The sequence below is a fragment of the Rhamphochromis sp. 'chilingali' genome, assembly GCF_963969265.1.
Source record: "Rhamphochromis sp. 'chilingali' genome assembly, chromosome: 1".
In the NCBI taxonomy this organism is placed as follows: domain Eukaryota; kingdom Metazoa; phylum Chordata; class Actinopteri; order Cichliformes; family Cichlidae; genus Rhamphochromis; species Rhamphochromis sp. 'chilingali'.
Window position 1 is genome coordinate 53,183,195 of NC_137929.1, and position 12,938 is coordinate 53,196,132.

Below are 12,938 nucleotides of genomic sequence, written 5' to 3' on the forward strand. Positions count from 1 at the left end.
TCTCCTTTGTTCCAGTGTTCCTGGTCCGCTATAGTTTCCATCGCCCGTCACTTAGGTCCAGTTTTTGGTTCTGTGCTTGAGTCCCTTCCTTTTTCACAGGCCATTGAGCCCTGGCACTTTTAAGATACACTCAACAAAAATATAAACGCAACACCTTTGTTACTGCTCCCATTCCCCATGGGATGGACGTAGAGACCTAAAATTCATTCCAGATACACAATATAACCATCCCTCCCAAACAGTGGTCACAAATCAGTCCAAATGTGTGGTAGTGGGCACATCTGCTATATTGAGATAATCCATCCCACCTCACAGGTGTGCCACATCAGGATGCTGATCTGACATCATGAGTAGTGCACAGGTGTACCTCAGACTGCCCACAATAAAAGGCCACCCTGGAATGTGCAGTTTTGTCTCACAGCAAAATGCCACAGATGCCACAAGCAATGAGGCAGCGTGCAATTGGCATGCTGACAGCAGGAATGTCAACCAGATCTGTCGCCCGTGCATTGAATGTTCATTTCTCAACCATAAGCCGTCTCCACAGGCGTTTCAGAGAATATGGCAGCACATCCAACCGGCCTCACAACCGCAGACCTCGTGTAACCACACCAGCCCAGGACCTCCACATCCAGCAGGTTCACCTCCAAGATCGTCTGAGACCAGCCACCCAGACAGCTGCTGGAACAATTGGTTTGCACAACCAAACAATTTCTGCACAAACTGTCAGAAACCGTCTCAGGGACGCTCAACTGCATGCCCGTCGTCCTCATCGGGGTCTTGACCTGACTGCAGCTCGTCGCCGTAACAGACTTGTGTGGGCAAATGCTCACATTCGATGGCGTCTGGCACGTTGGAGAGGTGTGCGCTTCACGGATGAATCATGGTTCACATTGTTCAGGGCAGATGGCAGCTGAGAATGTCCCAATTCTTGCATGGCCAGCATACTCACCGGACATGTCACCCATTGAGCATGTTCGGGATGTGCTTGACCGGCGTGTACGACAGCGTGTACCAGTTCCCACGAATATCCAACAACCTCGCACAGCCATTGAAGTGGAGTGGACCAACATTCCACAGGCCACAATTGACAATCTGATAGACTCCATGCGACGATGTGTTGCACTGCATGAGGCAAATGGTGGTCACACCAGATACTGACCGGTTCTGGGTCCCCAGACCCCCAATAGCGCAAAAAACTGCACATTCCAGGGTGGCCTTTTGTTGTGGGCAGTCTGAGGTACACCTGTGCACTACTCATGATGTCAGATCAGCATCCTGATGTGGCACACCTGTGAGGTGGGATGGATTATCTCAATATGGCAGATGTGCCCACTACCACACATTTGGACTGATTTGTGACCACTGTTTGGGAGGGATGGTTATATTGTGTATCTGGAATGAATTTTAGGTCTCTACGTCCATCCCATGGGGAATGGGAGCAGTAACAAAGGTGTTGCGTTTATATTTTTGTTGAGTGTACTTTCAGGTGAGAATGTAGCTATGTAAACTTCAACTATCTGCTTGATTTATCAAGACATCACATATTTGCAAAAGTGCTCTGACGTTTTTCGAGATGGCTTTTACCCACCAGCTGACTGGGTGGTCAAGGCACAGAATCCCAGCGCATCATTTTCAAACCCCTCTCGGTCTTTCGCTACTCGGGTTAAACATGATATATAAGTCACTTAGATAACTTCTAAATGTTCATGTTTGGTTTATTTCAGTGTTTGATTTGTTCCTGAGTAAATTGGTTTGGCTGAAATTAAAGTTCAGCTTTATAACTGGACCGTTTTATTTAATACTGAAGTCTTACTTGGAGAGCTGTCAGTCTATTTTGAATTTCACCCGTCATATCCCCTGATGTAAAATGTTCTGTTCTTAGTTAAACAGCTGACTCTGAATTAAATCTAACATAAAAATATTTAAATTCAGGAGGAAACATTTCACCGGGAGCAATAACAGCATGTTAATACATGGAGATCCTGAAGGCTGCTACAAAAATGATCAGATTATATGTTAAATATTTGTTCAATTCTCTTCCAAAATCCAGCCATCTATTGTCAGTTGTGTGTGTCTACTAAAATAAAAACAAAAGCATTCTAACGTCTCACCTGTTTGTTGTTATTCAGGCATACATGTGTGCTATTTTTATTGAAAGAGAGATTAAGCATGTGTTTCTGTCATGTAGTGAGTCATTGTGCTTAACTGTATGACGTTTATTAGACATTATGAAACATGATATGTAAAAGCGAATTGTGGCCAAAGTGCTTTTTAAAGTTATCTTAAAAAAAAAAAAATCTACATCATGTGTAATTTCAATTGCAAATATTAATCACAGTTAAATTAAGAGGGAATGGCAGTAAAAACTGGCGTTCTCAGGAAGTCTGGACTTGCAAAGTCTGAACGCGAGTGCGGGCTCGTTTACTTGAAATTTGAGAAACCGCCCCATTTTTGATTAGTATGTTCCATCCATCCATCCATCTTCATCCGCTTTATCCGAGGCCGGGTCGCGGGGGCAGCAGCCTAAGCAAAGAGGCCCAGACCTCCCTCTCCCCAGCCACCTCCTCCAGCTTGTCCGGGGGAACACCAAGGCGTTCCCAGGCCAGCCGAGAGATATAATCTCTCCAGCGTGTCCTGGGTCTGCCCCGGGGCCTCCTCCCGGTGGGAAATGCCTGGAACACCTCACCCAGGAGGCGCCCAGGGGGCATCCTTGTCAGATGCCCGAACCACCTCAGCTGGCTCCTTTCGATGTGGAGCAGCAGCGGCTCTACTCTGAGCCCCTCCCGGACGGCCGAACTTCTCACCCTATCTCTAAGGGAGAGGCCAGCCACCCTTCGGAGGAAGCTCATTTCTGCCGCTTGTATCCACGATCTCGTTCTTTCGGTCACTACCCACAGCTCGTGGCCATAGGTGAGGGTAGGGACGTAGATCGACCGGTAAATTGAGAGCTTCGCTTTTACACTCAGCTCCCTCTTCACCACGACGGACCGGTGCAGCGTCCGCATTACTGCAGCTGTAGCCCCAATCCGTCTGTCGATCTCCGGCTCCCTTCTCCCATCACTCGCGAACAAGACCCCAAGATACTTGAACTCCTCCACTTGGGGCAGGAACTCATCCCCGACCCGGAGTGGGCACTCCACCCTTTTCCGGCTGAGAACCATGGCCTCAGATTTGGAGGTGCTGATCCTCATTCCCGTATGTATGTTTAATTATTTTATTTTAAAGTATATAATTTTTAAGACTATTGTTGGTTTTAAGCTACTTTAAACCAAACCACGCCACTGGATTTAGATACATTTTGGACAGTTTTCCCAGAATGCAGTAGCTAGCAAGCTGATTGGAGACAAAAACAGCTAATCAGAAGTTTTTGCATCCAAGTCTGTTATTGGTTGGTTATGTAGTACATATATAACGGTGTGCAGAAAGAGTTGAACATGCAGGGAGCAGAGATGTTGAGAGTGCGAGCGACACACTGCGAGCAGGTCCCCAGAGATCTGACCAAGAGCAAATGCAAAAACAGAGCTAGAGGGACTGTATGTGTATATGGATAATAGCAAACACTGAAATACACTGTTTGCATGCAGCAATAAATTTTGTTCACTCAAATTGAGCTTTTCTTTGCTCAAAATAAATTTCTCCTCAAAATACAATACTTGAACTTTTACTTATACTTCAATACTTGTACTTGCAATTTTTTTTTTACGTGGCGTAGATGTTGTGCTTCATTCAGGCATCCCCCAGCATGATGCCAGGGCCCACAAGATATTCAATTTTAAAAATCTATCATGTGGCCTCTTCTTTTGACCTTTTCTTCTCTCCTGACATGATGCTGTTGATTTTGTAAATGACAAACCTCAAGTTAGGCATTCGATGTCAGGATGGAGTGATGTGAAGAGATTTGAGTACACAGGACTTCTCATCCTAGCAGATGTGTATCAGTCCAAAGGGGAATCTATCCTCATCCCATCCTGTGGGATGAGCATAATGGGTAACCAATCTTCAGGGCCACCACGTCAGATAGTAAGCACCAACCTCCGATTTGATGACCGACTCAATTGTCCTTATCAACACAAGGAGGCTCCAGGTTGTCAAACTTACTTGTTATAATTTTTTCATAACCTGCTCCCTTGCCCAGTATCATCCATGCTCTGTATCAGCAGAGCATGGATGATACTGGTAGGGAATATCAAGGCAAACAAGCCGGAGCTTCCCTCCAACGCTGAAGCTGACAAAGGCGAGAGCTGTCTTCTCATCTCTGTTTGCATTCACAGCCACCACCATGGCAGTGAGTTACATGTCCTGAGTCTGCCTTCAATAATTTAGTACTGTTCAGTGTTGTGGATCCTTCTTGGAATCAGCAAAGAACATACAGACTGAGATTATTCTTACAGGTGCTAGGGAAATCCTGACATTACAGGACGCATGGTTTTATACTACAACGGCAGAGAGATTTAAATAAATGTGGTTTCAGTAGAAGTGAATGGGGCATTTTTGTATCGCGAGGGACTACACAAAAAATAATAATGCAATACAATCCATTTTGTGTCTGTTCTTTGACATGTCCAATAATCTAATCACCCCCAATGTCCCATCCTCATCCAATTTATTACATGGAAATTTATTTTTTGTGAGTTTTTTCAATAAATAGTAAATGATTCAAACATTTAAAGTGGCATTTAAAGGCTTGAAATCCAGAAGATAATTTAATACTTGTGAATATTTTAATACAAGTGATATATGAAAAAAAGCAGAAGAAATATTGTTGGTTGAGGTTTTTCTGGCAGATTTTGAGAGTGTAGATTTTTGTACACAAAGGTATCGAAATGGTGCAAAATGCATAAGCAGAGTATGGATGAGAAAAAGACTAAAAGACTCTAGATTTTAAAAAAGAAGATTTCTGGCAAAAATCCATGTTGCAAGCTATAACGCAGCCAAACACTCCTGTGTTTCACTGACTAGAGTAACATTGCTGACATTGTACTAATGCCTGACTGTCACACTCCCACAACTGATTGCGGGTGATATGTCATCATCAGGGTAACCGGTTTTGTTTTTGGTTTTTTTTTCAGCATGAACCGTGAGTCTTTGTGCTAGTGCTCTCACCCATCGAGCCCCTACTATATTTTCCTTTGAAAGTAGAAAAGTGAGCTCTCTAGCTATGATTGACAGAGTGCAGAACAAACCTGATGAGTCTAAAGCTTAAAATCAACAAAACACCTCCAAACTTTCAGGATTTTTTCTGAGGAGTAAACTGACTTTTGTTCTCAAGAGTTTGTATCAAGCAGTCATTTTCAGAGGAGAAACCGAAACAATTCATGTGAGTTGACTCCGCCCACTCTGTACACAGCAGAGCAATCAGCACCAGCCTGAAAGAAAATCTGAGAAACCTGCTGCTGCAGTCAGCTCTGTGTTTTATCTCTATTTGGCAAATACATTAAAGAAAAGCACAAAGGCTCAGCCAAGGCTGGAGCTGACCCATCAAACACTCACCAGGAACACAGATCAGCTTAGACTATGACCTTTTATTTTGAAATTAACCTGCTCCATAGCAGTGTAACTTAGGTACATAACTAAAACTGAAAGCTCAGAGTTTCTTTTAAGTCACCTCGATAGACAAAGTCCTGCTTTGAGTGCAGGTCTCTGCACGACTCCAAGAACAGTTCGTTATAAACATAAATACAGCTTTTCTCACACTTTGCTGCTACATTTGGAGCTTTGTGGGAGCTTTTAACAACTGACAGACATTTGTCATCTTGTATGTGCTCACGGTTTGACAGCAAAACAACAAAAAAAAATCACTTTTTTTTTTCTTTAACCACACATTTCAGTGTTTTTTTTATAAGGTTCTTGTTTGTTTGTTCTCCGAATCAAAAAACAAAACAACAAAACAACAAAGAACCAAACAAATAAATAAAAAAAGACTTACCACAGATAAAGACACAGTGATCCAAACTGTTGCTGTTAAAGTGAAATGAATCGTTGTAGCTGAGCAGGAAACAGGAACTGAGACAATGATTAACGAGTCACTGCAAACCAGACACTCAAGTCTGATCAGTTTCTAACGTTCACTGCTGCACATTCCTTGGTGTTTATCAGATAAACACTGAGCATGACGAACACAGGGACGGTTGACCTTGATTGCATGTTGCATCAGATCACTACAGAGCATGTGTAGATAGCTCAGCACTTTCTTATTACCTTCAACAAGGAGCTCATGTTTTTGGTAGTGTTTGCATTACGTTCTGTCTGTAAACACAACAGCTCTAAAAACTCTGTAGGGTGTAGAGCAGGATGATGTTATAACAACCCATTGAAATCTGGTTTGCGTCCACCAAGGTGAACTTTATGACTTGTTGGTGGAAAATTGACAAAAAGTCTTAAAACTTGTACACTTGTACAAGTGCACTGTGTAACATTTATAAAGTATAAAGATTTTAAATATCATGTCACGTTTGACCTCTGACCTCTCCCTGAGTTCAACAGATCAACCTGAAAGTCAGAGTAATGATAATGTTATATAGAGCCATTTATTTAAAACGATGTCATTGTTGGTACTGACAGCATGTAGGGAATGATACATGGGGATTGTAAATATCAGGTTACTCTGGACATCTGACCTCTTCTTTTGGGTCAAATATGGTCAAACTTTCATAAAATGTATTTTATCTATAATTCTAATTCTACTGCCTTTATATTGGTGACATGTTTCATGACTTTGTTTTGTGCACTACAGTAACAGGTTGCAACCACTTAAATACAAAAAAGTACATGTACAATGTTCCTGAATGTTTTTAAATAAACTGTTTCTTATAAAAACCCTTTTTTTTGGTATTTACCATTAAAAATATAAATGTATTTGAGTCAAAATCAAATGAATGCTACACATGTACAATATCCACATAAATATAAACTAATTATACTCAAAATTATGTCAGGTATATCAGATTAGTTTTTAAACATTTTAATATTCACTGTATACATCTTTTGCAAATAGTTTTCTTCGGTGCCCCTTGCACCAAACTTTGATGTATTGCTGGTTACATACAGCCAATTGTGATTTTTGCGAATTAACCTTTTTGTGATATTGTTGTGGAGAACAAAGAACGGCTCAATTTATTAAAATGAAGAGATAATGATCACCTCTTCCCTGGGGTAATGAATTTGGCCACTCAGGCATGGAGGTACAAGAATAAATCAATTTACACATCATATTAACATGAGCACGGTTTTATTAACCCTCATGCTGTACAGAACCTGTGAGGTCCAGACGGTGTTCCTCGGGTGTTCTGCAGTGAAAACTTGTGGATTTAGGGATTAACATACAGTAGTTGCCATGGTTTCCTCTCTTCTCTTATTTATTTTGTGTGATCAGGACAATTCTGGAGAAGATGGGCCTAGAGGGGAAAGTCACCCCCTTGCAGGCCAAAAAGAAATGGGATAACTAGTCACCCCCTTGCAGGCCAAAAAGAAATGGGATAACTTACAAAGTATGGAATCATCAGAATCAGAATCAGAATACTTTATTGATCCCTGGGGGAAATTATTTTTTGTTACAGTGCTCCATTTTAAACCAACATTAAGACAAGACAGACAATACGCTAACTAAGAATAGTACAATATATACATATATATACATACATACATACATAAGTCACTTATAAATAAATATTTGGAAAAGAAACATGTGTAGTTGTAGCAGCAAACAGTGTGTTAAGTGGATGCGTTGTACAGGGAGATGGCCACAGGCAGGAATGATTTCCTGTGTCGTTCAGTGGTGCTTTTCGGTAATCTCAGTCTCTCACTGAACGTGCTCCTGTGACTGACCAGCATGTCATGGAGTGGGTGGGAGGTGTTATCCAACATTGTCTTTATCTTGGACAGCATCCGCCTCTCCGACACCACCTTGAGGGAGTCCAGCTCCATCCCCACAACATTGCTGGCCTTACGGATCAGTTTATTAAGTCTGTTGGCATCTGCGACCCTCAGCCTGCTCCCCCAGCATGCAACAGCATAGAGGATCGCACTGGCCACCACAGACTCATAGAAAATCCTCAGCATTTTCTGGCAGATGTTGAAGGACCTCAGTCGCCTCAAAAAATAGAGACGACTCTGGCCCTTCCTGTAAAGTGCTGTGGTGTTTTTAGCCCAGTCCAGTTTATTGTCAATGTGTACTCCAAGGTATTTATAGTCCTCCACAATGTCAACACTGACCCCCTGGATTGAAACAGGGGTCAAGTGTTTCCTGGTCTTCCTGAAGTCCACGATCAGTTCCTTGGTCTTTGCCACGTTGAGCTGCAGATGATTCTGCTCACACCACGTGACAAAGGAGTCGACCACAGCCCGGTACTCTGTCTCATCATCCCTGCTGATGCATCCAACCACCGCAGAGTCATCAGAAAACTTCTGAAGATGGCAGGTCTCTGTGCAGTGGCTGAAGTCTGTGGTGTAGAGGGTGAAGAGGAAGGGGGAGAGGACAGTCCCCTGTGGTGCCCCTGTGTTGCTAATCACCTTGTCAGACACACACTGTGGGAGACGTACATATTGTGGTCTTCCTGTCAGGTAATCAACAATCCAGGACACCAGAGAAGCATCCACCTGCATCGCTGCTAACTTATCACCCAGGAGGGTCGGCCTGATGGTGTTGAAAGCACTGGAAAAGTCAAAAAACATGACCCTCACAGTGCTCGCCGGCTGGTCCAGATGGGTGTAGACACGATTGAGCAGGTAGATGATGGCGTCCTCTGTTCCGAGACGAGGCTGATAAGCGAACTGAAGGGGATCCAGATGTGGTCTTACTATGGGTCGCAGCTGGTCCAGGATGAGCCTTTCCAGGGTCTTCATGATGTGGGAGGTCAGTGCCACGGGCCTGTAATCCTGGGGGCCACTGGGTCGAGGCGTCTTTGGTACAGGGACGAGGCATGATGTCTTCCACATCACCGGGACCCTCTGCAGACTCAGACTCAGCATAAACAGTTTATGAAAGACTCCACACAGCTGGGGGGCACAGGTCTTGAGGACAAGGGGACTCACTCCGTCTGGTCCAGCAGACTTGCCTGAGTGAAGTCTCCTCATTTGCATCTCAACCTGGTATTGAGTGAAGGTGATGGGTGGGGGAGGGGTGTCAGGAATCTCACAGGAGGCAACATGTGAAGAGAGAGGCTGGCACAGTGGTGTGGCTCTGGATTCCAGGCTGACTGCAGGTGAGGTTGTGGGGGTGGGAGCAGACACTGTGGTGTCGAATCTATTGAAAAACAGATTCAACTCGTCGGCTCTATTCTCACCTCCCTCAGCTCCCCTGCTGTTGGTTGGCCTGAATCCAGTGATGGTCTTCATGCCCCTCCACACCTCTCTCATGCTGTTCTGCTGGAGTTTCCACTCCAGCTTCCTCCTGTAATTGTCCTTAGCCTCTCTGATCTTGTCCTTTAGTAACACCTGGACCTTCCTCACCTCCTCTTTGTTGCCCCCTCTGAAAGCCCTCTTCTTGTTGTTGAGGAGGGCTTTGATGTCCTTAGTCACCCACGGCTTGTTATTTGGGTAACAATGAACAGTCTGAGCTGGAACAATGGAGTCGGTGCAGAAAGTTATGTAGTCTGTGATACACTCAGTAAGCCCATTGATGTCCTCGGCGTGAGGCTCACAGAGTGTTTCCCAGTCGGTCACCTCGATGTGTGTTATCAAGAAGATAATTCTTAAGAACACAAGTTAACCCTTTAAGACCGGTCGGAGCAGGCACGCTCCGTTGTGCGTAACTATTTTTTAAATCCCTGTAGAACTGCAACCATGTAAGCTAGCGCAATAACTTTTTTGCATATGAAACCGGAGGAGTTGTACTTACATCTTATGCCATCAGCTTGTCCTAGGTCACAGTTTCCTTCCACATAAAGCTTTGCAAAAACTGCATAAAAAGCACTTGCAGCAACAAAAACATAATATTCCAGAAACACGCTTTGCCGATCCGATCAGCTGTTCGTAACACTTCCTACGTTGGAATAGACGTCTGCGCGAACTAGCTCATGTCCGCCATTACCTGCCCGAAACCGGAATTGACGCCATTTTGTTTTTTGGGTTTTTTTTTTTTGTTTGTTTTTTTACCTTCAGGGCCTTATAAGCCTATACTGGTGTTTTTTAAAGTCATGTTTGACTTTATGCTTTTCTTTATCGTTTCTGTGATGCTTAGAACTGAAATTGCACTGCTGGAAATAGTTTATTTTGATGCATATGCTGTTTTATTTGCAAATTTGTACTATAATATTTTTTTTTTTCGTTTTTTACTGTATGTCATACAGAGGTCGAGTTCTTGTTATCAATAATCTGGTTTCTTCTGCTCTGTGGCACCGGTTGACTTGTGTTGATCCCCCAGTTACCCTCTTGTCTAACATTCAAAGGATCCTGGTGGACTTTTTTTTGGGATAAGTTGCACTGGATTCCTCAAAGTGTCCTTTTTCTCCCTAGAGAGGAAGACGGACAAGGTCTGGTCCATTTGGTCAGTAGAGGGGCTGCTTTTCGCTTTCAGTTTATTCAGAGGCTACTTATAGGACCCACAGATCTAGTATGGAGGAGGATATCGTGCTGTATTCTTCAGCAGCTTGGTCATATGGGTTTGGATTTATCTCTGTTTCTGATGGACTCAAGCAAGCTGAACGCTTCACTTCTTCCACCTTTTTACAAGAGTGTTTTTCTGTATGGGCTCTGCTGAGGAAACGGATGCAACAGCAGGCAGAATCTTTGTACTAGTTGCTGGAAGAACCTTTACTGTTTGGCAGCTTGCTGGATTGCCCTGTCTGGGGTAGGACTACTTTATCCAGACGGCTCCATGCTGCACAAGTCTTTTCTCTGAAGAGGGTGGTAGAGCTGGCTGGATAATTCGGATGGTCTCGCTGCACAGCTTGGGATAAGGTCTACTTGAGTTGCTGGTCAGCTTTTCGATAATTGGAAACGCAAATTAGGTGGAGTTGACATGCTGGTCAGTCACAGGAGCACGTTCAGTGAGAGACTGAGATTACCGAAAAGCACCACTGAACGACACAGGAAATCTTTCCTGCCTGTGGCCATCTCCCTGTACAACGCATCCACTTAACACACTGTTTACTGCTACAACTACACATGTTTCTTTTCCAGCTATTTATTTATGAGTGACTTATGTATGTATGTATATATATGTATATATTGTACTATTCTTAGTTAGTGTATTGTCTGTCTTGTCTTAATGTTGGTTATAATGGAGCACTGTAATAAAAAATAATTTCCCCCAGGGATCAATAAAGTATTCTGATTCTGATTCTGATTGAGTGTTCACGTTTGGCAAGTTATTGTGACGGCACTCTGTTTCCAAATCATTTAGATCCTTATCCTTCCATCAGACTGTTTCCTGGTTTTAAGAACTGCTTTGGTCCTTTACTGGATAATGTGGATGTTGCGGGGGTGTCCCTGGAAGGGGCCTCTGGAAAACTTTGTATAGGCTGCTGGTAAAAACTTTCAATCAAGGCAAGTTGAATGCACACAGTGAGGAGGACCCATCTCTCCTTAGCACCTGACATCAAACCAGCATGGAGATCCCTTTACAAACCTCCCCTCATGAAAAAGCATGCAGACTTGCAGTGGAGAATTGTTCATGGCATTGTTGCTGTAAATTCTTTTGTCTCTGTTATTAACGCTGCTGTGGAAGACAAATGTCCATTCTGTGAGCAGAGGGAGACCCAGTTTCATTGCTCTGTTTGCTCTTCTGAAAGCTATCTTTGGTAGATGCGGGGGTGACTATTTTTATTTGTGTTTTTAGATTTACTCGTCTTAGGAAGAACAAATGCCAGCTGCTTAATTTTTTGTTAGGACAGGCAAAAATGGCAGTGTATATGAGCAGGAAGAGAAAGTTGTCAGAAGGGCTGAATGTTGAGGTAGTCCCTGTGTTTAGGGACTCCCCCCCCCCCCACGCACACACACACACACACACACACACACACACACACACACACACACACACACACACACACACACACACACACACACACACGTATATGTTGGGTATCCATAGCTTTTGGGGACACCTAGTTGGCATTATGCTTCCCCTAGCCCCTTACCTTAAAGTTAACCAAAACCCAATTCTAACCCTGTCACTGAAACTACATTCTGAGTCTCAAAAATGCCTTCAAACTTGTGGGGACCGGGATTTTGGTCCTCATAAGGGCTGTTGGTCCCAACAAGTATGGCTGACTTCCAAATTTTGGTCCCCACCAAGATAAGAATACACGCTTACACACAGATGTGTTTTCATCACGGATCAGTTTAGATGATTAAATCATCAGAATAAATTATAACAGTACAATTATTATTAGAAATCAACTTAAATAATAAACACATCAATATATTTTTTTGTAACACAGAAAAAAAATCAAGTAAAATAAACATCTGACTTCTTAGACAGATGTTCATCAAGTGAGTTTCTTCTGAATCTCTTCTATTTTCTTCTAAAGAAACAAAATAAAATCTCCTATGATAAAATTCACTCAAAATGCATGTCTTGTTAAACTGTATATAGTATAAATTTAAAGCAAAAAAATATAGAAACATCAGGCATCACATTGCAAAATGACAGCACAGACAAAAATAACCCATGTTTTATTTGTTGTGTTACTCTGTCATTCGCTGATTAAAAAAAGGAGAGACACTAAAGACACTGGGAACGTAAAATGAATACAACACGACAGTTTATACATGTGATTTTAGCAAGAAATATATTCCAGAAAAACTCATCCTGACTTCTTGGACAGTTGTTCATTGTTTCTCGCTTCTTTCTCTGACAGTTTCTTCTAAATGTCTTTCATTTCTTTAATTCTCTCTCAAGTGTATCCCCATCTGATGTCTGTGTTGTGTGTGTATGGTCGGGGGGGGGGGGGTCCCATTTCACTGCATGTGGCGAATAAAGCCTTGATTGATTGATT

General features: G+C 42.9%; 1 protein-coding gene across 1 annotated transcript in view; it reads left to right on the forward strand.

Annotated features, from left to right (window-relative positions):
• LOC308408824 (uncharacterized protein) overlaps positions 1-12,938 on the forward strand; it is a gene marked incomplete at both ends in the record, with an annotated part of 92,269 nt that overhangs the window by 43,229 nt on the left and 36,102 nt on the right. The window lies entirely within an intron of this gene.